Source organism: Rattus norvegicus, chromosome 14 (genome assembly GCF_036323735.1).
Source record: "Rattus norvegicus strain BN/NHsdMcwi chromosome 14, GRCr8, whole genome shotgun sequence".
Classification (NCBI taxonomy): domain Eukaryota; kingdom Metazoa; phylum Chordata; class Mammalia; order Rodentia; family Muridae; genus Rattus; species Rattus norvegicus.
This window is the reverse complement of record NC_086032.1, coordinates 101,093,567-101,118,679: the sequence shown is the minus strand read 5'-3', so window position 1 is coordinate 101,118,679 and position 25,113 is coordinate 101,093,567. Positions and strand designations below refer to the sequence as shown.

Genomic DNA, 25,113 nt, shown 5'->3' with positions numbered 1-25,113 from the left:
TACAGATTTGATGAGGGTTTGTTTTTGCAGCAGTCCTAGCTCAGTATCTGATGCAGAGAAGGCCTAACGTAAAATCAGTCCCTAGGCCCCGCCACTGCACGCCCACTGCTGTCTCAGCAGTGAACTGAGTAACAACAGCACTTGCTTTCTAAATGGAACGACAAATGAACTAATATTAACAATCAAGTTTCCAAAGTGAAGAAGAGAAAGAAAGAGCTACTTTTGTAGCTCACTCAAGGTTCTCCTTCTCCCCCTCCACAGCCCTTGTTAGCCCCACTTCCCAGACAGCCTTGGGAGGGTGTGGCTTCTGAGAAGAAAAGGCAAAATGGCTGATACTCCAATAAAAGTTAAAAAAAAATATTAAAAAGAAGACAGACTAGCAACAGGAAACCATACAAATATATTCAGAAATGAAGACCTAAAGCTGAGAGAAAACTGTATGCTACATTTACAGTTGATGAGGACGGGGCTTACGCATGTTCACTTAGACAAAAGTGGAGGGAAAAGCAGAACCTGCCAAGTCTGACTTCCTTCCCGACTGCTTTGGCCCCTCTTTCCTCCTGGCTTCAGGGGAGGACACCTGCTGACTGACAGGGTCAGAGAATGGTCTACTGTGGAGCCGTTCGTCTTCCTCCCTTAAAGTGTGCAGGCCTTTGCCAGGTTTCCCAGGTCTGAGCTAGAATAGTGGTATAGAACTTGTGCTAGAATGTAATGCTTATTAGATTCTAGGGCTGGAGAGACCCATTTGAGACAGACAGACAGACAGATAGTCAGGAAATTAGATTGACCATCAGACAAAAGGTTCTTTAGAGTTGGCAAGACAGAGTCTTCATTTAAGCTGAGCCTGCCCAAGCAGAGGAGTGAGGACCAGGGGCTGTGCACAGGAGGGATGGTCTAAGGCAGACCTAGAAACCAGATACTTATTTATACCCCTGGCCGAAGTGGCTGTGTAAAGTCTCAAGGACCTTCCAAGGTCAGGGCTGAGGAGGTCAGGGCTGTGGAGGTCAGGACTGTGGACTACAGCACTGGTCTGTTTGGGGCTCTGCTCTCTGTAAGGGCCTGGCCATAGTGCAGTTGAGGTGGACTTGGCTCTTGTGAGAGCTATGAGAACAGAAAGGCTGTGTCTGGGTACAGCCTGTTTGCTTCTCACTGACCCAGAGAGAGGAGCCTGGGAGAGTGTGGTCACATCGGTAAGACCCTTTGGAGCAGCATCTGAAAGATCTGGAGTCTAACAGTAATATTTTGTATACAATACCCATACATAAGCATATGTATCATGTGTGTGGGGGAGAGAATGATAAGTAGATTGTTGATTATTTTCTCAAATCCTAGTTAGTGAAGAAATATACCAACGGTGTGTCACCATACCAGAGGCATCATGATCCAGTTAACGAGACAGGATAAACAGCTGGGTCCATATATAGCACATAATGCTATGCATGGTGGCCCATGCCTGTCTGCAGTCTCTGTATCTGATGCTTACAGTCATTGCTGTGAGTTCAGGAAAACCTAGACTACACAGTGAGTTCAAGGCTGGCCTGATACCCTGTTTCAGTAAAGAAGAAGGCCATCAAGATGTCTTAGCAGATGAAGGCACCTGCTGCCAGGTCTGAGGGCCTGAGTTCTCTGAGTCCCGCTCAGTGACCCTGACACTCGAAAGTTGTCTTCCGACTCCCATGTACTGTAGGGTGCTCCACACACAGATAAGTAAATGTAATATGAAAATTAAAAGGAGAAAGAAAGGGAGGAGGGAGGGAGGGGAGGGGGAAGGGAGAGGTTAGAATATAAAATTGAATCCACGAATGCATGGTCAATTGATTTTCCACAAAGACGACTCAATGGAAAATGGTCATTCTTTTCAAGAAGTGGAGGTGAGACAATTTGCTATCCATGTGTGTGATAGCAAGAAAATGAACATTTACCACATAAAACAGCCAGTTCAAAGTGGTCGTAAATTATGACGCCTCCTAAATGTTTACCCAGTTTCTGGGCTTGTCCTTTCCTTCTCTCTTTTTTTTTTTTTCTTTTTTTTTTTTTTTCTTCGGAGCTGGGGACTGAACCCAGGGCCTTGTGCTTGCTAGGCAAGTGCTCTGCCACTGAGCTAAATCCCCAACCCCCGTCCTCTCCTTCTCTTAATGGTGTCTCTGACAGAGCAAAAAAAGAAATAGGTGCGGGGTGTGTGTGTGTGTGTGTGTGTGTGTGTGTGTGTGTGTGTGTGAGAGAGAGAGAGAGAGAGAGACGAGCCATGAAAGAAGAAATGGAACTCTTACTTTCATAAAAAGTGTGCTTTTTGCTAGTGGAAAGACGTGCTTTCTCAGATCCTCCTAGAGCAGCAACACAGGGAAGATGAGAAACAGAGTCAGCAGAGTGAAAACATCCACTCTCTATGCGTTATGGGGATTAGAAAAAAAAAAGCCAAAGACGGGGAGAAAGTATTTGCAGAGGATGTGCTAATAAATTATTTATATTTAGACTGCGTAAGGAGCAGTTAGAATCCAATAATAGCAAGCAAAGGGAGAAACGGGCAGTGATTCAGAGCTTAGCAAGGAAGAAGCGTGAATGAAAGCACAGATCCTCAACAGCACCAGGCCTAGGCAATGGCACCACCTACCCATTAGCGTGGCGCCATCGACTTTGATCCTCCTGGTGCTGATGAAGACGCCGAGCTGGGGAACTCAGACCTGCAGGAGTTTCAAAAATGACTTGGAGCCTCTTCCTCTCTCTTAGGCAGTCTTTGTAGCCCACGCTAGCCTTAAACTCCTGATCCTGCTACGTCTACCTCCCAAGTCTCTCAAGTATGGGAATTGGGGGGCAAGGGCAGCACCAAGTCTGAAGGGCAAACCTTCGTTGGTTGTATTTCTCAGCCTACAGACTATGGCAGTAAGCTTATGGAGCTAAATACACACTTTATGACTCAATAATTCTACTCATAGATATATATTTACCAACTGAAAATGATTATCTTTACTTGCAAACCTGCAGTAAACATCAGGATTCTCTATAAGAACAGAACCAAGGACTGAAGAGATGGCTCAGTGGTTAGGAGCACTGACTGCTCTTCCAGAGGTCCTGAGTTCAATTCCCAGCAACCACGTGGTGGCTCACAACCATCTGTCATCCAATGCCCTATTCTCGTGTGTCTGAAGACAGCGACAGTGTACCCACATGACATGAAATAAATAAATCTTAAAAAAGAAGGACAGAACCAATAGTATGGATGGTTATAAAAGGGGATTTACTAGCCTGGGTTCCACAAGCAGAGGCTGGATCGTCCAACAGTGCACACCTACAAGTCAGAGAGCGGCAGCAACTACTAGCTGCTTAGGATGAAAGCCGGTACTGCAGCTCTAACCTGAGGTTGAGCGCCTGGCTGTACCCTGGAGAGGTACTAGTGTGAACCCTCATTCAGAGGCTGAAGGCCCTGGAGCCCAAAGTTCTCGGATGATGGCAGCGACAAGTGCTGCACTGCGAAGAGCGCAGCCTGCATGGGCCAGGCTGGGTGACTAAAGGGCAACGGATCCCACTGGTGCCTGGAGGGCGGAGCCTTGGTGGTTGTGTTCCTTGCCTGCAGGCCATGGCAGTAGGCCTTCCAGACTCTGGGAAAGATAATTCCCAATTGAACCTCAGCGATGTGGAGCTATGTTACTAGGGCTGGCAGGATGTCTCAGTGAGCAAAGGCCCCCAGCAGCATGGTAGAAGGGAAGAACTGAGTTATCTCCAGTCCTGCCCTCTCATCTCTACTTGAGTGTTGAGACGTGTGCACACAAGACAGACAGATGGAAGGAGCGGTCTACCCAGTACAGCCTGGGGAACCAGTGAGTCTACAGCACCAGAAAGGCCAGCCCCTGAGTACAGTCCATGTGGTACCGGAGTACAGCATGGGGACAGCATGAGGACAGCATGGGTACAGCATGGGTACAGCATGAGGACAGCATGAGTACAGCATGAGTACAGCATGGGTACAGCATGAGGACAGCATGAGTACAGCATGAGTACAGCATGGGGACAGCATGGGGACAGCATGAGTACAGCATGGGGACAGCATGAGTACAGCATGGGGACAGCATGGGTACAGCATGAGTACAGCATGGGTACAGCATGAGTACAGCATGGGGACAGCATGAGTACAGCATGGGGACAGCATGAGTACAGCATGGGTACAGCACGGCTGTGCTCAGCACAGGAGGATCACAAGGCTGAAGCCATCTTTGGCAATGTAGTGAATTCAAGACCAGCCTGAGATACATGGGACCTAACACACCACACACACACACACCCCTAAATCAAACTCAAACAACAACTCCCTCCAAAACAAAACAAAAATTGTTAAAGTCTAGAGTAGGGTGGACAAGCCTCAGTCCATCTTTATGTAATCATCTGAAGTTATTATTTTAACTTTGATTTTGAGTCTGAAGAAAATGAAACCTGATAAATGAGTTTTCCGAGTGGATTTTCCAAAGCTTCATAATAAAACTGAGAACTAAATTTACTGCCTCTTTATTGTGTTCAGTCAGGGTCTCACTGTGTATCCCAGCCTGGCCTGGTACTTACTCTGTACGGATGGAGCCTAGGCTGCCCGCAGACTCCCGGTGTGTAGGTTCCTGGCATGCACCACCACCGTGGGGCCAAACCTCCTTCTTTTCACTGGTGATAGATAGGTCTGCTTACCTGTCGCCAGGACTCTGTGTGCATGTCCATCTGAGAGCTGAATTTTCAGGTACCCAGAGTGCATGTGTAGATGTCTAGTATAGCTTCCTCCCCCTGCATTAGTGCAACAGAAGTCCGCTGAAGTGAAACGAGGCAGTAAAGTTATCAATGTCTGATTCATACGAACTGTGCGTCGTCTCACACCAAGACCATGGTTTACAAGTTCTGATAACTGGATGGTCTCTCGGACTCACAGTGACTATTCTTGCTAAAATTCTCTGAAACTTACCTTTCTAATTCCACAAGGAAAAGCCATTATAAAGGGAGTGAAAAGAGAACTTGTGATCTTCAGTGCTGTTAATTTAATTGGATTGAGAAGTGTTGGGGGGGGGGCAGGGCTAGAGTTGTAGCAGTTGGTAGAGTGCGTGCCTGCCTGTCTTGTACCAAAGCCGGATGCTGCCCACCAGCATGGACGGCACCTGGGCCACACCCAACTGCGACTGTGAGAGAATGGAGAAAAAACGGGACAGATGGACAACAGACAAAGTGCTGAGATCTGGTGGTCTGTGCTGGAGAACCCTCTGCATCCAGGAAGCTCAGCATGTTTATTGCATGTTAAGTAGAGGGCGAGGTTTTTGTATACATTGAGGAAGGAGGCAAGCTTATTACGTCCAGATCAACACAGGCAGAGTTTATGGTGTACATCTGCATCAAGGGGCGGGTTTAGCTAATCTCAGCAGGAGCTGTCTCTGAAGGGGAGCCATCTTCAGACCGTAATATCCCGGGGTAGAGGGGCCAGAGTGTACATCTTCTGCACACATTATCAGCATCCACGACTGTGCCAGAGGGAAGACATTTCCATCTTCCTCCTGAGCTTCAGCCTGGTGTCTGTCTGTCTGTCTGTCTCTCTCTGTCTGTGTGTGTGTGTGTGCGCGCGCGCGTGCTTGTGCATACATACATGTGTGTGCATGCATACGTACATGGCTTTGCCGTGTTCCCATGAGTCAGAGGCCACAGTCATCAACATGGCCATGCTCATATCAACAGCACACATTTCCTTGAGACTTCACTTGGTCCTCTCCTCCCTACACTGGGTTTGGTCTCCGGTACCACATGAACTGAGTGATGGGGCAGACTTGTAGTACCAATATTCAAGAGGTAAAGGCAGAAAGATCAGAGGTTCAGAGTCATCCTTGGCTACAGGATGAGTTCAAAGCCAGCTTGAGTTATATGAGATCCTGTCCTTTAAGAAAAGGGAAAGGATAAGAAAGAAATAGGGCGTTAGTGAAACAGGGCTTCAAGTGTGTTTATGAGGTTGTTTGCAGAATTATGGGGAATAGGGTAGAAATTTCAGTTATGGTCTATGGTTCTAAACTGAATGAAGAAGGAAAGGGGCAAAGCCCACTGAGCCCCAGCACTGCCCTCTGCCCCTGACCTGTGAGACGGGAACAGGCACAGCTGCTTGAGCACCAGCTCCGGCCCTGCTTCTGCTTCAGGGTGGGCTGTGTCTCCTGCACCCTGAGCCGAGTCAACTCCTCCTCCCAGCTGCTGCTGCTCAGGTATCAGGGTCACAGCAGTGAGGAAAGCACCTCGTGCAGCCGTGGTCGTGCTGCTGTGGTCGTGTGGTCGTGGTCGTCTGTCTCCCACGTCTCAGTCGTTTAGGGACTGAGGAGTGAATTCCACTTCTCCTGCTGTCTCTGACTCTGGCTTTGACAAACTCTTCCTTGCGTCAGTGCGTCAGTGATCCCGGGGTGATAGCCTTTAATGGGAAGAGATGGTTCCACAGAAATGGGCGGATAGAGCAGCGATGGGGACCAGACTGAGGAAGAGGACAGCATTGGCAGCTGAGAGGATTGCATAACTGAGGATGCCTTTGGTCCAAGCATTGCAGATCGGGTACACATGGTATATGGGGGTCAGATGACAAAGTACTGAGAGCACAGAAGAGGACCCAGAGAGCGGGCACGCGCCAAGAGCATCACGTTGTTTGTTGGTGGGGTTTCTGTAGGGAATCTGAGGGACCTTAACAGGCAGGTGGGAGTGAACAAGTTGTCAGACTAAAAGTAGATATGGCAGTGTGTGCCTGTAGTCCCAGCACTTGGAAGGTGGGGCAGGAAGCGTAGGAATTTAAGACCAACATGGCCTGTCTTAAAACAAAACAAAGTTGGTTGTTAGACCTTATCTGAATGGCAGGGTGTGGATTATTAAGGGAAGAATTGAAATAATTATGGCCAGTGTGATCTTAGCAAGTGACTTGTACACATTTATATTTGAAGGAAAGGAGTGGCAAGCACCTCTCTGAGAGGTTAGCATTTAGACGATGGTAGACAGTGTAGGCTGAGCGTCGGGCAGTGGCCATCACAGCAGAGAGAAAAGAACAGGTCATAGGACTTCAGTGTTGGAAGAGAAATACACTGAATACACTGGCTCCCCCCACCCTCCCAGTTCTGAGGATTGAATTCAGGACCTTGAGGTGCCAAGCAAGCCTTCCATAGCTAATCTACATCCTTCAGTCTTGTTCAGTCCTCAATATAGTTCAGGTTCGACTGGGTTTGCTTTATAAATGCAGACTAGTTTCAAACTCAAGCAGTATCCTCTGCATTTGCTCCCAGTGCTGGGGTTACAGTTATGTGACGGGTCTGGCTGATTGTAACCTTGAAAGGCAGAGTATATGTCTTAATTCTTCTTTCTGTCCCATGTGCTTGAGTGCATGCCTGTGGACAGAGTGCCATTTCATTTTCCTTGCAGTTGGACTCTGGAAAACAGATTGGATCTAAGTTAGTCAGTCACAGTGAAAAGAAAGCTGTCAGAGGAACCCAGGAGCTGAGAGTGCTGACTGCACGGAGAGAAATTTCTTTGGAGAAGTAAGGAATGAATAATGAGTAAACTTAGCAGGAAGATGGCTACGTCTTAGCAGTGTGCAGGCAGACATGGTGTTGGAGAAGGAGCTGAGAATTCTACATCTTGATCTACAAGCAGCAGCAGGAGACTGGGTGCTGCGCTGAGGGAAGCTTGAGCATGAGCCCTCGAAACCCACCCCCATAGTGACACGCTTCCTCTAGCAAGGCCACACTTTTTTTTTTTTCTTTTCTTTTTTTCCGGAGTTGGGGACCGAAGGCCACACTTCTAATAGTGCCATCCCAGTGGGCCTGCTGTTCAAACACTTTGGGGGCTGTTCCTATTCAACCCAAAAAAGAGTTCTCCCCTTGAAAGCTTTAAAATACTCTGATCACAGAAAGGCACTTGTTTCAGTTTTGTATATCTGGATCATTGGCTTCCAGTTTGTGCTGGAAAGGTAGAAAGTCAAGTGAGCTGCAAGAGCTGGTTCCAGCCGGTTCCAGTATGACATGCCTCTTTTCCGTTATCAGTTTGCCATCTGGATACACTAAGGGCGCTGTTGCAGCCTGTACAGGGGGAGAGGGAGGGGGGCGAGGAAATCAAAGACAGACATACAGACAAGCTGGGAGTAGGTAGACAGAGCTCTCTGATGGAGAAGCAGTATCCCAGAAATTCTGTTTTATTATAGAGTTAGAAAGGGAGGTGGGTCTAACATAAACAAGGAAGGTTTATAGTGTACATCTGGATCGAGGGGACAGGTTTAGCTCATGGTGGTAGGAGCAGTCTCTTCAGAGGAGAAGTCTTTGGGCCATAGATACAGGATCTGGGGAGCTATTGGGGGCATTTTCTGCAGACACCTTCACTTCCCGTACTCAGACCCTTCAGAAGGCTTTAGGACTTTTCTGAGCTAGGGCAGGATGGGGTTTGCCATTTTTTTTTGCATGTGTCTTGAGGCTAGGGTTCTTGATGTGGTCTTGCTGTGTCAGGAGCACACATTGAGTCTCTCAGGATTTCCTGCAGGGAGGTTAGGGGCTCCACGGGAGCAAGGAGCCTGGTGGGAAGAGTCGATCCCTGAGTGCCCTAGTGCTACAAATCAGGCTGCTGCTCCAAGATCAGGGTAGTTTGTCAAAGTCAAATTTTCTCTAATTAGCCTTGAATTCCTCAGTGTATTGGTGACTGTCTTGTTCTGTGGCAGGATAGCAGACAGAAGGAAGTTCAGGATGGGAAAGTTTGGCTCACAGCTCATCACTGCAAGGAGATCCTCAGTGGTCGGAACAGCCGGGTGCGTTGCGTCTGCACTGGGAAAGCAGAGCGCGCGATCCTCACTGTCTTAGGTTCCTGCCGCCGGATCAAACGCCACGACCAAAAGCAACCGGGGGAGCAAGGGTTTATTTCATCTCTCATGTTCCGATCGTAGTCCCTCATGAAGAGAAGTCAAGGCAGCAAGAACCTAAACAAAGGTCACGCACAGGGTTGGAAGTGTGCGTGTGGGGCGGGGCTTCCTGCCTGGCTGGCTCCCCGAGGCGTCCCCAGCCTGCTTGCCTTGAGTATCCTGGGCCATGAGCCCAGGAATGGCCCCACCGCAACGGTCTGTGCCCTCCCCACCAATCACTAAGGTAAAAAATGTCCTACAGAACTTGTCCACTGTCCAGTCTCAGGGGACATTTTCTTCAATTGAGAGTTCCCCTCTCAATGACTCTAGCTGTGTAAAGCTGACATAAAACTAGCCGGCACAAGTTATCAGCTCACTTTTTAAAATTCAGCCTGCTCCTCCTGCTCCCCATGAAATGGTACTAGCCACATTTAGGGTAGACCCTCCCACTTCGATAAATGGGATCTAGAAAGTGCCTCACAGTCATGCCCAGAGTTGTGTTTCCGTGGTGATTCTAAATCCAGTCAGTCAACGTGGACCATCACCCAGGGACCCTGGCAAGGCTGCTACTCTGCCAGGGCCTCTGCGAGTTTTCTCCACCAGGGTGGGTGAGGGGCAGACTTCAGGGGTTTGACTTTGAGATAAAGGTCGACAACCCCTAAGTAATACACACATGCTTGCTTATTATTTAAGTATTTCCTTGTCTGTGGTAAATCTACATATGAATTCTGTTAGAAGAGGGCAAGGGAGCAAAGAGGAGGGGGGGGCAGCTGCCTCCTTGTGGCCTGCTTCCAGCCCCAGCCCCGCCATTTTTTTGTTTGTTTGTTTGTTTGTTTGTTTGTTTCTGTCTTCAAGGGTGATTGCTGTTTTTCAAAGCTGAACAAGGATCTGTAAGCCTCGGCCTTACTTTAGCAAAAGGCCCAATCAGTGAGAACAGGTTGACTTTAGAATCCCGAGTGAAATCTCTTGCTTTGAGCAAGAATGAGTCACTGCTGTCAGTGTTAAGGCATCAAAATTGCCAAATAGGGAGCTTGTTCCAACATTTTATGCTTTGTTCCCCTGCCCCAACTGTCTCGTGGAGGGAATGGGGGTCTCATATGGCTCAGGTCAGTTTCAAACTCCCATGTAGCCAAGGATTATGCACATGAACTCCTGATTCTCCGCTCTCCACCTCTGAGGTTTGGGGTTATAGGCATGAACATGGTGTACGTGGGTGGTGCTGAAACTCTAGGTAAGCAAGCACTGTACAAACCCAGCCATGTCCCCAGCCCTGTCCCAGCCCTGTCCCAGCATTTTAAACTCTAGGTAAGCAAGCACTGTACAAACCCAGCCACGTCCCCAGCCCTGTCCCAGCCCTGTCCCAGCCCTGTCCCAGCCCTGTCCCAGCATTTTAAACGGTTGCGTAGATTTTTACTTGTGTGACAGACTTTCCTGGGGGAGATGTGAGCCAATATGTCTACTCACTCAGAGTAGAGAGTAGAGGCGGGGCTCCCAGCAGATCATCTGGAGCGTGAATACCATCCAAGTCCAATTTGGCAAACTAATGAGTTTTATTGGGATTACCTACGGAAATATAGGTAAGGAGTTACTTCTGGGAGCAGAAATGACTCAAAGACATCACCAAAGCCCGCCCCTCATGAGTGACAGCAGCTCATGGAAGCTGGAGCTCACTGCACAGCCTGTATGGAGTAGCCAACAAGCTGTAGCTGTCCTCTCCTGTGCTCAGGTGGCCTCGCCTCGCCCGGCAGCCTCACCTAGCAGGTTGTTGGTCTTCTCTTCTTGTGTGCGATTTGGCTTGGCTCTGTTCCAGGCGGCGTGACTGGCCTTTGCTCCGGCTGAGTTTGTCTCTGATTCTTTTGAGGAGATGGGCTGAGTGACTCTCAGCAGGCTTTGCTGTTTACTCTTGGGGAGCGAGGGGCCTAGTAAATTCAGTCCGTTCCAGGCCTTCCTGGAACTATTACTTCTTTCTTTTCTTTTCTTTTTTAAGATCTATTTATTTATTTTATGTACGTGAGTACACTGTAGCTGTCTTCAGACACACCGGAAGGTAGCACTGGATCCCATTACAGATGGCTGTGAGCCACCATGTGGTTGCTGGGATTTGAACTCAGGACTCTGGAAGAGCAGTCAGTGCTCTTAACCACTGAGCCATCTCTCCAGCCTGAGCTGTTACTTGAGCTTCAATGCATTATTTAACCTCCCCCGGCGTTAGATCCAAAATAGGCCCCCAACACCACAGTGCTGGTCACAGTGTCCTAAATAGAAGTCTAAATTCAGCACTCCTCAGGATCTCGAGGTTTCTGGGCTTCTGTTTACCACAAACTACCCTTAACCCACCCCACCCCACCCCACCATGGTCAGACTAACAGCCTCCATCAGCCCCACCCACCCTCACCCTGCTGATGGATCCTCGCTGCCTGCCCGCCGCCTCAGCAGTGGATCCCCAGGGGACCTTTCTGCTTTCTTCCTACTCACTGGTGATCCGGTTAGGTGGTCTCACCAAGCCCTTGCTTACACCGAGGACATCCTGTCCTCAGAAGCTGTCGTCTCAGTTGGAAGGACCCTCAGGAAGCTGTCGCACAATTTACTCAGCTCTTGTATATTTTCTTCCACTGCTGTCATTGCTCTGGAGTTCAGTTAAAGCCCAACACTTCATACAAGATATAATCTTTCCAAAAGTCATTAAGAAAGCACCCCAAGTAATTCACTCTCCATGTCTGGAGAGCCAGCTCGGTGGCTAAGAGCGTTGGCCGCTCTTGCTGAGGACCCAAGCTTGGTTCCTGACGTCCCCATGCTGGTTCACAATACTCTGACTCCAGTTCTAGGGGTCCAAGGACCTCTTCTCTCTTCTGCAGGCCCCTAGCACAAACATGGTGCACACATCTTCACTCAGGAAAACCAGTGATACACGCAAAATGTAAAAGTCTTAAGAGTTCCTTTCCTGGAGAATATAGTTATTCCCTTCAGATCTGTCTCCTTCTGTGGAAATGACTGTCACTCTGTGTTCTGCTCTGGTGGTTGGTTAGCAGTGCCCTATAACTCATAGGAAGATAAGCCAGGCAGCAGGAAATGGTTCAGATGCTCTTCCTTCCCACAGCTCAGAAGTTGCATAGCCAAGGGGCCATAGAAGAAGAGTGAAAATTTATGGCATGAGTCCTCGAGGTCCTCTACTGAGACCTGAGGTTCTCTCTCTCGTTAAGGAACAGCAGTTCTCTAGAACTAATCAAAACTGGCAACATTTAGTCAAAGGTCCTATTTCCTCTTGCTTAATGGCAGTTATTTTATGACAAGATCAAAAATCATGTACTAAATCTCAGGAGAAGGTCACAGGTTTTGACATTTGGAAGCCCAAACTCTGGAGATTGCTAAGCAGTGAGAAGCAGCGAGAGCTGGCAGTGGCAGAGAAGTGACACACTTCTGCCAGGCCTACGGGAAGCACTCAGCCATCTTTCGTTCATTGTGTCTGCTTGTGTGTGCACGTCTGTCACAGGTGGGAAGGAAGAGTCACTCTAGTGCTCTGAAAGACTGAGACTAAAAGACAAAGATGCCATTTCAGAGGAGAAAAGCAGTAAGGAAAATGAACTCAGGAAAACGTCCTTCTGTCCATCCTTCCTCCCTCCCTTCCTCTCTATCATTTTTCAAGGCTGGGTCTCATTAAGTAGCCCAGGCTAGTTTTGACCATTTGGTTTGGTCTTTCTGTTGTCATTTAGTCTGTTTTGAGAAAGGGTCTCATTCTGTAGCTCCTATTGGTCAAGATCTTGCTGTGTAGACCAAGCTAGCTTCGAACTCCCAGGGATTCTGAGTGCCGGGATTAAAGGCAGGCATACCACACCCACATCTAGGTTTGAACTCCTAGACTCAGTCAGTCCTCCTGCCTTGCCTCCCATGTACAAGCACATTACCACACCGAGTTTTCATTGTCTTTGTAAAAGTCAGCAAATAATACTCAGATTAGCAGAAAGAGCAAACAGTACATTTAAGAATGTTTATTCTTGCTGCTTGTTCTTATAGCTTACCTGCTGTACCTGGAGTTTCAAATCTGTAAGGAGGGGTACAGTGAAACCACCAAACTAGGCCTCGCTGTGGGTAGAAGAAAGGTTTATTGGAGATTCAAATTGCCAGGCTGTTTCTGACAGACAGCAAAGAGCAAAAACCCGGAGAAACCTTGCCAGTTTTAAGGTAGCATTTCAAAGGGTAGGTGGGGGGAGGGGTTGGGAGCCTGAACAGCCTGGGAACCAGAATGGGGACTCAGATCTGCTATAGTCTTGTTTGCTGGAGGAAGTTGGTTGAAGGGGAGAATAGGGGGAGTTATGGCCTTTCCTGACCGAAACCCACCTCACGAGATTTGTGAGGAATTCTGAGTTTAGGTTTTGTTTATCCACTAAGAGTCCTTCTGTCTACCCAGATGCAGCACAGCCTGAGCAGAGGTCAGTCAGTCACTAGGACATTGCCCACAGCACTGCCATTTTGGGATACTTTGGACCTAACAGTCTTCAAACATAGATCTAGGAGCACTAAGGTCAGATTTAATACATAAACAATATCTTTTTTCCTCAATGGATGCATTATGGCAAAACAATGTATTTAATTGAAATGTTGTTTGAAGGAATCACACTACAAATGTTTTTAATGTGTTAATTGAGTAATGAATCTTTAAATAGAATGATATACTTCCAAAAAATGTCCAACGAGGATGCTAGGGTAAGCATTCAGAAGGCTAGTGTTAATTGTCGTCTTGGCAGAACCAAGAATCTGCTGGGAGTAGGCCTCTGGGATTATCTTGATTTAGTTAATTAAGATGGGAAGACCCACTCATTCTGGGTCACACCATTCCCTGGCTGGAATCCTGGCCTGTGTAAGTGGAGAAACCAGCTGGGCAGCAGGCGTTGCTCTCCGTCTCCTCACGGCGGGTGAGATGCGCTCATAGCTTTGCTTCTGCCCACCTTAACTTCTGTGGTGCTTACTCTTGGTTGCCGTTCCAAGGGAAAGGAAACCTCAGTTGGAGAGTTGCATCTATCAGCTTGGCTTAGGGGCATGGCTGTGAGGCACTTTCTTAATTGCTAGTTGATGTTAGTAAGTGTCCAGCTCATGAGGGTGGTCATGAGGGTGGTCATGAGGGTGGTCCCACCCTTGGGTTATATAAGAAAACTGGCTGAGTGCAGGCCAGAGGGAGCAAACCAGGGAGCAGCACATTCCCCCATGGCTTGTCCTTCAAGCTCCTGCTTTCGGTTCCTGCCTTTACCTCTCTTGGTGACGGATGGTGACCTGCAAGTATAAGCTGAAATAAACCTTCCCTTCTCTCCAAGTTATTTTTGGCCATGGTGTTTATGACAATAGGAAGGTTTACTGGGACAACCTCCCTACAACAGTGATGGGCACTGTTTTAATTAAGATTTCTATTGCTATGAAAAGACACCATGACCAGGTAAGTCTTATAAAGGAAAACATTTAATTGGGACTGGCTTACAGTTTAGAGGTTTAGTCCATTTTTTTGGTCAGGGTGGGAAAATGGTGCCCTGCAGGCAGACATGGTGCTGGAGAGGAGCTGAGAGTTCTCATGAAATGACCTCTCTAGGTCCTCTCCGAGCAGGGACAGCCCTGACACATTCCTGTCTTCAGGGGCTTTCCTTTGCTGCAGAGGGAGAATCCATAGCCCCTTTCTTGTATTCTTGATTCTAAACTCAGAACCACATGGCCAAAGCTGCCTGGTTTTGCTGCCTGCCGGGGCTGGACCATGGCCTCCTTGTTTGAATACATTTTTGTCAGCATTGTGTTTTCCATGGTCTCCTTCACTATAAGGTTGGCTGTCCTGGAGCTTGCTCTGTAAAACCAGGCTAGCTGTAAACTCTGAAATCTGCTGTCTCTGTCTCCTGAGTGCTGGGATTCGAGGTGCATGCCACCACAACTGGCCCTACACCTTTCTTTAATTCCTTTCATAAGTAGGAAGCTTGGCTGGCTGGCGTCTCGCCCTGAGACCGCCACTCCTTTATTCCTCTCAGCGTCCGGCTCTTCTTTTCACACCTCCTGCCTCTCCTTCTCTTCTCCAGCTGTACGTTTCATATTCCCTTCCTCGTCTGCCCCTCATCAGTATAGCTCTGCAGGGCACTGCCATTCACACCAACACTCCATGCTGGGTCCTTAGGAAATGTCCTCTGCCATGCTGTCAATCCAGAGCTCTTCAGGTTAACCTCAGGCAGAGTTCTGGACAGGGGCAGCAAGCAACCCCAGTCTTCACTGAAATATCACAAGAATGGTCTCTAGAGAGCTGGGCTCCCTGAGTTTCAATCTCCCGCAGCACCACTGTCTCCCATGCTCCTACTAGGATGGCCCATTAAGCCCCGGTAAAACCATTCCACTACTGTCCCAATCCAGAGTTCCAGAGTCCACATTCCTCCAAACAAAACCATGATCAGGTGCTGGGAAATCCTCTACTTAAGGTGGAAGTCCACCATGTTCGGACAGCTCCCCCGCACTCCATGCAAAATGGAGGACTCCCTTCCGGCGGGGCTTCCTCTTCTCTACTTTATCTGGGGAACCCAACCCCACACTCTGCCTGCGGCATGTCACTTGGTGGGATTACAGGTTCAACTCTCTGGAGCACCTCTCCGTGAGGTATCCCCAGAACCTTGCACCTCAGCCAATGGAACGTCACCCTAAGAAGAACCCCTTCCTAACGTCCTTTTATTTATATAGTCCCTGTTGAAACCAACCGAACAAGACAAGCTGTGTTGTGGAGCATCGTCTTAAAAGAGCAGTTTTCTATGAGAGCAGCACCACTCAGGTCTCTGAAGGAGAACTCATCCCCTCCTGTGGCCCCCAGCCCAGCCCCAACCCCTATCTACTGCAGCCCTGGGATCCGCTAACTTAACCCTTCGCTTCCATCCTTTCCTGCCCCATGCGCATGGCCGTCTGGACACCCCAAGGGAAGACTTGCATTTCAGAACTTGGCTCTTCTCTGCTTGGTGTGCAGAAGTGAAAAAATGGAACTACAATCAGGCCTATCACAGCAATAGCCCAGTTACAGGTACCAACTGTTTCTATTGTGAAAAGACGCCATGACCACCCAACGCTTTGGGGTTTTTTTGTTTTGTTTTGGAGTGCAGGTCTTTTATCCATAGTTAACCTTACTGAAATTACTGGTCGTAATTACTGACTCAAAGCGTCAAGGTAAAATGACCAAGGGTTTCTACCACAGGTCCAGGGTGAATGAATACCACAGCAACTCTTGTAAGGAAACACTGAATTCGGGCTGGCTTGCAGTTCAGAAGTTTAGTCCATTGTTAGTATGGTGGGATGTAGGCAGACATGGTGCTGGAGAGGTAGCCGAGGGGTCTAGATCAGCAGGCAGAGGAAGAAACAGAGTTTCTGAAACCTCAGAGCCCCCTACTCCCTCCACCGAGCACTACCCCACAAGGCCACTCCTCCTGTAATGCCTCTCACCGATCTACAGGGGCCATTTCCATCCAGACCGTCACAGACTCGGTACCTTTGAACTGTGACCAGAAATAAACCCTTCCTTCCTTAAGTGCTTTCGGAGGCCATTTCATCAGAGCAGCAGCACAGGAAACTGAGAGGATAGCGCAGTGGCAGTGCACGGTTACCATAAACAGGGTCCTGGTTCAACCTCCAGCTCAGGAAAACCCACCAAGAGCGCCAGGGCGGAAAGACAGGGGACGCCTTAGTCGCCGTTCTGTTCCTAGTGGCGGTTTATTACTGCGGTTCTCTTTACACGGCCACCGGAAGTTGAAGAATTCCCATCTTAAGTCAATGTTATTTATTAGACTCTCCTTCAAAATTTCCAAAAAAAAAAAAAAATCCATGCTTTATTTTTTTAAAAGAGTGAAAATTATAAAAACATACAAAACGTTGATGAGATTTCCGAGTCTTACCAGTAATGTTATTTTTTTTTCCTGTCATTTTCCTTTCAGATAAAAATACAACCTCACAGGGTTTGGTAGCCTGGCTGGGTGTCTTCAATGACTTTTTGTGTATTGCTGGTGTCTGTCCGTGGCTTTGCCAGTGCTCTAGACTAGCACAACACTGCCACTCTTCAGATGAAGACACTGTATGGTTGTGGTGCGCGCACGCGCACACACACACACACACACACACACACACACACACACACACAGACACACAGGTTTCCTCTTGGTTTGCACTGCTGCAAACAGCATAGAAAAACATTGTGTGCCTGTGCGTGTAACCTTGTATACTTGTGCTCTGTTCTCATTAGCCCCCAAAGCAAGAGTTTAGTGCAAAGAGTATGCTGTTGTGTTTTGTTTTTCAAGACAGGGTTTCTCCCTGTTGCCCTGGTTATCCTGGAACTCTCTCTGTAAACCATTCTGGCCTTGAACTCACAGAGATCCACCTGCCTCTGCCTCTCCTGGGGTTAAAGGCATGTGCTACCCCCACCCACTGACTGTGCATATTTTATTTTGGGGCTTTGGAGTGTGAATATTTAACGTGTCAGCCTTGCTATGCATTTATCTCAGGTTTCCTACAGTTGGTATGTTAGAGACCCTGTAAAACATCCTACTCTCAGGCTTTTCCCCTTGGATTGTTTCCTTTGCATTAACACTGAATTTGTAGCCTAATTGAAATTTATTTGTATGCAATAATAATCAGGACCTCGTTGCTCTTTTTTTTTTTTTTTCTTTTTTTTCGGAGCTGGGGACGAACCCAGGGCCTTGCGCTTGCTAGGCAAGTGCTCTACCACTGAGCGAGCTAAATCCCCAATCCCTCTCTTTTATTCTTATTTATTTACTCTGTGTGGGTGGGGGTACGTGCCACTCGGGGGCACACTCGGAGATCGGAGGATGACTTGCAGGAGTCAGTTTTTTCCTTCTCATGTAGATCTCGAGCACTGAGTTCAGGCTATCAGGCTTGTCAGCACACACGCCTTATCTGATGTGCCATGCCGCTGCTCCAATTCCCCTTCTGTGGGGTGGGGGAAAGAGAAACATAGTTATCCTTGGATCTCAAAGTGTTTCCATCACTTTAGGACAAGTTGTCACCAGGATGCGCGTTGAGAAGTGGATTCCCTGCACAGGACAAACACTAAAGGCTTATGTACTTAAAAACGCTGTGCTGCTGTTCTGGTTTCACTTTTCACAGGTGTTTTGCCTGCACGTATGCATGTGTGTGTGGCTGGTGCCTGTGGAAGCCAGAATCGGTCCCCTGGAACTGGACTTACCGGTAGTTGTGAGTTGCCTCGTGGGTCCTGGAAATAGAATCCAGGTCCTCTGTAAGAGCAGTCCATGTTCTAAAACACCGAGCCATCTCTCCAATCCCGTGCTGAGGTTTTCAATTCTCTGTGACGCGGAAAAGCAAGGTGCAGATTGCGTGCGTGCGTGCGTGCGTGCGTGCGTGCGAGTTTTGAATAACAGGTTTCCTATAAAGAACTGTGGATTAAATAATTTAAGCTCAGTGGACCACGCATTCTCTGCCACTGTAGCCTGAAAGCAGTCATAGGTGATATAAAAATGAATGTGCCTGACCGTATCCTCTCAGACTTTTATAAAGAGAACAGGTGCGAGCCAGCTTTGATCCAGTGGTTGGAGCTTGTGCCAATTTCTTCTTTAGCTTTTTCTTTTTTTTTTTTTTCTTTTTTTTTTCCGTAGCTGGGGACTGAACCCAGGGCCTTGCGCTTGCTAGGCAAGTGCTCTACCACTGAGCTAAATCCCCAACCCCTTCTTTAGCTTTTTCAATGACAAAGGACATCCTTTGCCTCTTTTTCCTCCGCCTCCTCCCCTCTCTCTCCCTCCTCTTCCCTCTTCAGCTTGTGCTCCTCCACTGTGTTCCCCTCCTTTTAAAATACTTCTGTGTGATGTATGTATGGGTATTTTACCTGCGTGTGTATCTCCATGGTGCACACCCAGAGAACAGAAGAGGATGCCAGCTCCCCTGGGACTGGGTTACAGATAGCTGTGCACCCCTCTGTGGGTGCCGGAGGTTAAACCTGGGTCCTCTGGAAGAGCAGCCAGTGTGCCTGGCCATTGGGCCACCTCCCCAGTCCCGATGACAATTATCTAATCTTCATAGGCTGAGTCTCTGCTTCTGCCTGTCTCTGCGTCTGTCTCTCCCCTGCTGTCTCTGTGTCTGTCTCTCCCCTGCTGTCTCTGTGTCTGTCTCTCCCCTGCTGTCTCTGTGTCTAACCCAGGGTTCTTACTGGTGTCCTAATTTAACTTACAGTGAAGAAGTGCCTGCATCAGATTACCTGTGGGTATGCCTGAGGTGCATTTTCTTGATTGCTAATTAGTGTGGAGGACTCACTCGCTGTGAGAGGTGCATCCCTGCAGGTGGAGCTGGGTTGTATGAAAAGGCTAGCTGAGCAAGCCTGAGGGAGTCAGCCAGCAAGCAGCATCCATTCCTCCATGGCCTCTGCCTCACTGTCTGCCTCTAAAGATCTTTTCTTTCTGAGGTTGCCTTTGGTCAGTGTTTGATCAGAGCAATGCATACCAAGGACAGTCCTTTAACTCACACTCGTTGTCCCATGTCCTGGAAAGTGGAGCACAGCTTTGAACTTCTTTGGCAAGAACATTTGTAAACGAATGCTTTAAACAGAAGTTTTGCTCCATGGGTTTTAAAGGGTGTGGCCTCTGGAGGAGGGACCATGGCAGGTATTCCCAGGTGAAGATGAAGACTTGTCACAGAACCATCGGGTGGCACAGTCTGACTAGTTACTCAAGTATGTTGTTTTTGGTTTTAATTAATTAGTGTCTTTCTATTTTCTCCTGAGTAGAGCAAAATGTAAAACTTTGGCTTCTGGGGCTGGGTGGCTGCTCAGAGGTTAAGAGGAGGCTTCCCCTGCAGAGGACCAGGTTGGATTCCCAACGCCCAAATAGTGGCTTTATACCTACCTGAAGCTCCTGTTCCAGGGGGTCTGATGCCCTCTTCTGACCTCCACGGGGACCGGGCACACATGGTGAGCAGACACATAAGCAGGTGAAACAGCCATACAATAAAAATAAAGATATAAATTTATATGTAAATAAAACATTGACTTATAGGTTCTTTTTTCCCCCTTGATAACTGTATTTCCATTGTCATAAGTTGGGGAAGTAGAAGGCTTCAATTTTAAAATATTCAGGGGCTGGAGAGATGGCTACACAGTCAAGAGCAGTGGTTGCTCTTCAAGATGATCTGGATTCCGTTCCCAGCACCCACATGGTGAATCGTCTCTAATTCCAGCCCCAGGGGATACAAAGCCCGATTCTAGTCTTCATAGTCACCGAGCCACACAAGTGATATACAGACACACACACAGGCAAAATACTCAGACATAAAATAAAAATAATTGAAAAAAACATTCTTTTTTTCCATTGCTTTTTTTTTTTTTTTTTTTTAAACCTCTGGGGTTTGGGGAGAGGCTCTTCTGGCCGATTGAGGTGGTCCACACCTTTAATCTCAGCTCTTAAGAGGCAGAGGCAGGCAGTTCTTACGTCCTGAGTTTGAGGCCAGCCGGGGCTACATAGGAAGACCCTGTCTCAACCCCCACATCATCCTCCCCAAAGAGGCTCTGTTGCCAGGCTTGGTGGCTCACACCTACCTGCACCTGTAAGCCTGGCACCTAGGAAGCTGAGGCAGAAGGATGACTGTAAGCTTCAAACTTTGCCTCAAAACAAAACACAACAGAAGGTTGTGTTTGATTTTTGGATAATCTGATGATGACACTATGCTGTCTTCAGACCCTTTGCAGTGAGCGGTTTTCTGCTGCTTACCAGGAGCCATTGTTTGACAGCATCTCATTGCACGGGTGTTTTCCCGTCTCTGGTTTGTGATTGGCCCATATCTAGGATAGATAAGCTGATTTATATTTTAATTTTTTTGTTTGTGTTGGTTGCTTTTTCTAAGCATAAATTTAGAAAACTGAGTAGGAAAACTGGTGTCAGAATAATTGTGCTGCTCGATGATAATTAAGACCTTTCAAAGAGCTTCGAGAATATTGTTTCATAATTCCCAAACTGCCTCTGAAGTGGTGAGGCAAACACCATTACACCAATTTACAGAGGCAGTTGTGGTCTTTAAGAGATGAGAGATGAGCTTCACCCCGAGTTAAAAGCAAAGGTGGGGATGGCTTATGAAAAGTGTGTCCGTCTTTCTAGATCTTTCCAGGTCCACAGTGTTTTTAATAGAACCATGGGTTTATTATACTGTAGCTGTAACCTTTTCAAGTCAGAAGATTAAAAACATGGGACTTTCTTCCCTGCTGGGAAAAGTTTCCAGTTAGCAATAACTGCACTTGGTGGACTTCACTGGCTGTGGTACGGCTGCCGTGCAGAGCTCAAAAATTTCTAAAGGAAATTCTGTGTGTTTCACGCCCAGCTAAACATTTGTGATGGGTGCCTAGCCAGTGAGGGTGCTTCAGAGCCATTTAAGGCTTTACACAAACAGCACAGGCTGCATTAGCGCCCGGGTGGCCTCGCTGAGAATGACAGCTTGCTGACTGTTCCCAGTGGACACCTTGGAGCCAAACCTAGTTGAGATTCTGGCTGCTTAGAGTGTTAACTTTTTGTTGTTGTTCTTTTTTTTCGGAGCTGGGGACCGAACCCAGGGCCTTGCGCTTCCGAGTGTTAACTTTTGAATAAAGAGGTATTTCTATAAGTAAACCAGCAATCTAATACGAGGGTGTTTTCTTAAGTCATGTTCTACAAGTAGCCAATTGTATCATCTTAAGTCTCAATCTAATTAGAGACCGGTAGTTGGTTGTGTTCAAATTTCCTAGGAAACACTAGCAAACCCTGCTCACCTCCTGTGGGTCACTACCAACAGACCAAAGTAACACTACCACAAGAATGGATGTACTCAGCGAATGGATGCGTTCACCAGGGTTTCCCATGGGAACACGGCTAGCTCAAAGGCAGCTCCATCGCTAGAAAGCCCAACCCAGCACGGACAAGTCAGAAGCTGCCTGCAGGAGAATAATCTGTCTGCAAGTCCTGCAGGGAGATCTGGGATCAGGAAGTGGTCATGGGAAGAAAGCAGCCATACCGACCACAGGACAGTATGACTTGTTCAAATCACTAAGGAATCACTTGATTCTCATAGTCTTGGCTGAGCTGCACGTTCAAATTTAGGTCAAAACTGAAACCTTGCTTGTCTTTCACCTTCCTTGCTGAATTTACAGACTATATTATATTATATAGAAATTAAAACTAAATAGGATTTATTAGATTTAATCATGACTTACTCAAGGGACATCATCATAAAATCACAGCTTCCTGGAAAAAGTCAAACATCGAGTCTCCAAAGCTTTAGTTTCTTGATAGAAGAGGTTATATTTACTCTCTTCTTGTACTAGGAATCAAGCACAGGCCCAAGCACGCTGTACAAACACTCTCCCAGCTCTAATGAGATTGTATTTAAAAGAACACGAACTCCCTGAGAAGAGAAGCCATCAAGAATCCCACTGTTCTCAAACCAAGGCGGTTTTCTTAGATCAAGGGGTGCATACCAGTTTGGCAAATATTCAGTGTACTTCTCACCAATTAGCCTTCCGTGATGTGACTCGTAAGTGGCCATCAACTCTACCAGCTCTCAAGGTAGCTTTACTTCCCGCTCTTAGCTGTAGCAGACATGTCGTGGCCTGCCTGGTGCTATGGCTTGAGTGTGAATGCAGGGCCAGACCGTGCACTGGAAACCTATCTCCAGTGCAGCAGCACCTGAAGAAGTTTTAGATCTCGAGGGTCCGTTCTCTGGAAGGGATTAGCCCCTTTTATAAAAGATTTTAGTTCGCTCTACCTTTGAAGAAATCTTTACTTTCCCGTACGCCATGTGATGGTGCCAGAGGTTGACGCCCTCAGCGTCAGACTTGCTAGTTCATGGAGCTGTAAGAAGCGAGTCTCTTTTGTGTGTACATTACCACGTCTACAGTATTTTCTTATAGCAGCCCTGAACCTACTGTGCGCAGCCCGTGCTTTCCCTGTGCTCCTACTGCGTGACTCCCAAACTGTGCCAGCTTTGCGACTCTGCTCAGCTTGTTTGATGAACGACGGAGGCCTAGCCACATGCCAGACAGGTGTTTGTGACACCGCTTAGTGTAAGACTCATTGCTTAAAAAGAGTTAACTTTTATTTTGAATTTTGGATTGTTTGCTTTTTTGGACAGGGTCTCATGTTAATCCACTCTGACCTCAAACTCACTATGTGACTGTAGCTGCCCTTTGACTCCTAATCTTTCGGCTTCTACCTCCCAAGCGCTGGGTTCATAGGTTCGAGCCGCCCCCCCCCCACCCCCCCCTGTGAGTAGCTTTAGTTTTTAAGTGATAAAAGGCTTAGAATTTGAGTTACTAGTACAAGAAAGCTGTAAAAACTGAGAGTTTGGCTCAGGTGGTAACCATTAACCATTTGTGTTTTATGCAAGTTGCCTTAGTTAGGGCTTCACTGCTGTGAGCCATGACCACAGCAACTTTTTTAAAGGACAACGTCTAATTGGGGCTGGCTTACAGTTTTAGAAGTTTAGTCCATTATCATCATGGCGGGAAGCATGGCAGCGTCCAGGTAGACGGTGCTGGAGAGGGAGTTAAACGTTTGGTATCTTTGTCCCACTGCAGCTAGGAGAGACTGTGTGTCTCAGGGTCAGGACTTGAGCACCAGGAGCCCTGAAAGCCCTCCGCCCAATGACACTTCCTCCAACAAGGCTCCACCTATTCCAACAAGGCTGTGCCCCCAGCAGTAGCAGGAAACCACCACAGAAGCGTTCTGGACGGCAGAGAGCAGATGCAGAGGCTCTGGGAACTGCTTGCTCATGTGTGAGAAAGATGCCTAGGCATAGCAACAGGCTTTGATGGTCTCCTAGGCTGTGGAGCCCCCGGTCCTCACCTGCAGATGGACTGTGCTCTCGCCCACTCTGTGTTTGTTTCAGTCAGTCTCCTACTTCTGGTCTTTCCCCGACTAAACCACCATGAATATTACCACCAAGTTACTTCTCCCTTAATTCTGCCGTGATCATGCTATTTACTTAGCCACTTAGCGTTACCTCACTGCCTTATATCGAGCTGTAAATTTTTTAGTGATGCATACAGGGCTCTTTAACTTTGTTCTCGAGGATATTTTTTCTGAAAAGTAAACTCTGGTTAATTTAATAACTAGGTTTTGTTGGTCTTAGGGAATCGTCCCTACATCCGTTCACCATGCTGCTTGTCTCTAGGAACGTCTCTATTATCAAAGCCTGGTCGCTTTGGAATCCTGTGTTGCAGAAGACAATGAAAATGACTTTGGGGTTGAAACACAGTCACAGGAGGCATGTCTTGATAAATACGATGGCAGTGGATTCTGGGACTTTCTTCTGCCTGTAGACTGTTCTGAGCTTAGCCTTCCCCAGTCAACCTCTTGCCAAGTGGCAGCCAGCCTGACAATGGGCCATTCTGTGTGTGAATTGATGGGCATGAAATAGCCTTGTAGAATTTATTTAACATTTGCTTTGAAAGCCTTAACTACCAGGGAGCCAGCAGGATTGACTTTGTGTTTGCTTAAACTAGCATTCAATGGGGGACTCACAGAGCTCTGTGCTTAACGTGTAGCCATGCCCAAAATGCAAAGAATATAATATAACCAACAAAATAAGCAATCAGAGCTGAGGTTGTCCTTGATATGAGTGCATGAGTATTTGTGCGTGCACACGCGTGTACACACACACACACACACACACACACACACGCATGCACACATGCGGGAGAGGGAGAGGGATTAAAGAAAATCACAAGCTTCTCACTAGAATTCATTGTCTTTGACAGTTCTCCCATCTATGGTCCACTTCTCTTAATGGATCTAGTCTTTCAGTAAATTAGGGCGCCTACCCTGCTTCCTCCCCACAACTTCTCAGGTGTCGTGTTAGAAGTGCAGCTCATGTCCCAACAGACCGCACCAGGTCAGTACAGGTCCATGTGAGAGAGCTGTGGGGAAAGGGGCCAAGGGGGCAATGGAGATGAAGGGGTTAAAGAGAGAGAAGGGAGAGCGAAGGTCAGGAGGGTCTGCCTAAGGTGGGAGGTAAGCCAGGTGGATGCTGGGAATGTACAGCAATTGCCATGGCAACAGATGCATTGGTCCCTGTTGCCTGTGGGTGATATCATTGTCATCACTGGATTCAGAGGCAACTGTAACCATAAAGCTGGTTCCTGAGACCAGCACCAGGCGTCGTTCTACTCCAGTTCCTTGTTCATTATTCAGCCTAATGTGTCCTATTTTCCATCTCTAGGTTGCAAGGCCCAGGTTAATACTTACTTCCCATAGCACAAACTGACAAATTATGTGTCAGTG

At 47.6% G+C, this 25,113-nt stretch overlaps 1 protein-coding gene and 1 long non-coding RNA gene across 5 annotated transcripts in view; one reads left to right on the top strand and one right to left on the bottom strand.

The window, feature by feature from the left end:
• The window catches only part of Commd1 (copper metabolism domain containing 1), a 104,072-nt gene that overhangs the window by 67,059 nt on the left and 11,900 nt on the right, over positions 1–25,113 (top strand). The gene's annotated exons all lie outside the window — the stretch shown is intronic.
• LOC134481876 (uncharacterized) lies at positions 17,440–18,217 on the bottom strand. Its single transcript, XR_010057757.1, has 2 exons — positions 18,051–18,217; positions 17,440–17,794 (listed from the first exon to the last, which is right to left on the bottom strand). It is a non-coding gene; the product is annotated as an uncharacterized LOC134481876 (long non-coding RNA).